This window comes from Apis dorsata, unplaced genomic scaffold (assembly GCF_000469605.1).
Source record: "Apis dorsata unplaced genomic scaffold, Apis dorsata 1.3 scaffold_303, whole genome shotgun sequence".
Lineage (NCBI taxonomy): Eukaryota > Metazoa > Arthropoda > Insecta > Hymenoptera > Apidae > Apis > Apis dorsata.
Window position 1 is genome coordinate 690,561 of NW_006263576.1, and position 1,531 is coordinate 692,091.

General features: G+C 31.2%; 1 pseudogene; it reads left to right on the plus strand.

Annotated features, from left to right (window-relative positions):
• Positions 1–227: 227 nt before the first annotated feature.
• The window catches only part of LOC116185854, a 2,636-nt pseudogene continuing 1,332 nt past the window's right edge, over positions 228–1,531 (plus strand).

Sequence of the window (1,531 nt, forward strand, 5' to 3'; positions counted from 1 at the left end):
TGCTGCAGGTAGTTCCAATCTCGAAAGAGGGAGAAACAGAAAACAAGAAAACAACCCACTGACACCACAACTACGATGATGTATACATACGCGTGCGTCCACGTATATACACATACGTACGTGCCTGTATTCGATGTTCTGTATATCGCGTGTATCTTTACGTTTCTTTATATACGTATATTTGTATATTGCCTATACTGTGCGCATCAACATGTTCATCTGTGTATTCGTATTTCATTTATAATTATATCAATTTTGTATTATATGTACATAAATATATACGTACATATTTATATATTCCTATATGGAATATGTGTAAATATATATGTAGGCACGCGCGCACACGATCGTGCGTATGTATCTGTTATATCTATAAGTAAATGTTTATGTACATGTATAACGTATATGTAGATGCGCGCGCGTGTATGCGTGTATATGTATGCGTATATACATATATGGAAATAATTTTTATTTGTATCGTGCATGTGTTTATATGTTTATATATTTTATTGCGTGTATATATTGCGCGCGCGCGCGCTTATACTTATACTTACAAGTGTCGCGTGTGTCACCTATATACATGTATATGTGAAAGTATAATTATATGTATATATGAAGAAATACGTATATAATTTGTATATATACTTGTATATTTTACGTGTAATTATTATATAGTAAACCCAGATCCATGGATCGCACGCGATGAAACGCGCTTTCGATCACAACGACACGGAAAACCGATCTATCTGTACGCGTGTCCCGCTTTCTTAACCTACTCGACTGTACCACCGACGACGACGACGACGACGACGGCGATGAGGACGACCGAGTGTCCCAACGACCATACCACCGCTCTGCAGCAATCAATACGCAACAATGGACCGGGACCAATAAGCTCAAAGCTTTTCTTGACGTAGACGCACGCTCCGTTGCTACACTCTATTCCCCCACTGCTTCTCGTGCTCTAATAACAGAGCTTACCATCAGAGGGCGCCATATCGAACATCGCTGCACCAAAGCAAATCTAACCCGTCATAGCAACTTTAAACCCACTAAATGATTCAGTTTGTGGTATTGTTATTTATTTTTATACATAATATTAATGTTTTATCTTGAAATGAAAGATAGAATATTGAAATTACATATTTGTTTGAAATAATTGTTTTCGTATTTTAATCTTCATGGATTCATGGATTTATTTTAAGAGATCAAAGATATTTTTTAATGAATATCTATTTAATTTCTTCTATAGGTATTGTTTTTTTAAATGTTTTCTTTAAAATAATTTTTTTCTAAATTCTTATTTTTGTTAGACAATGAAATATTTGTTTTGTTTTTTTCTTGAAAGAGGTCATCTTCAAATTAATTATGTTTATTATATAATATACAATAATAATTATTATAAGCTATTAAGCTATAATATATATAATTATATATATTATATAATATATATTATATATTTATTTAATTATTTATATTATATAATATTTAATATATATTATATATATATTATATATAATTATATATATAT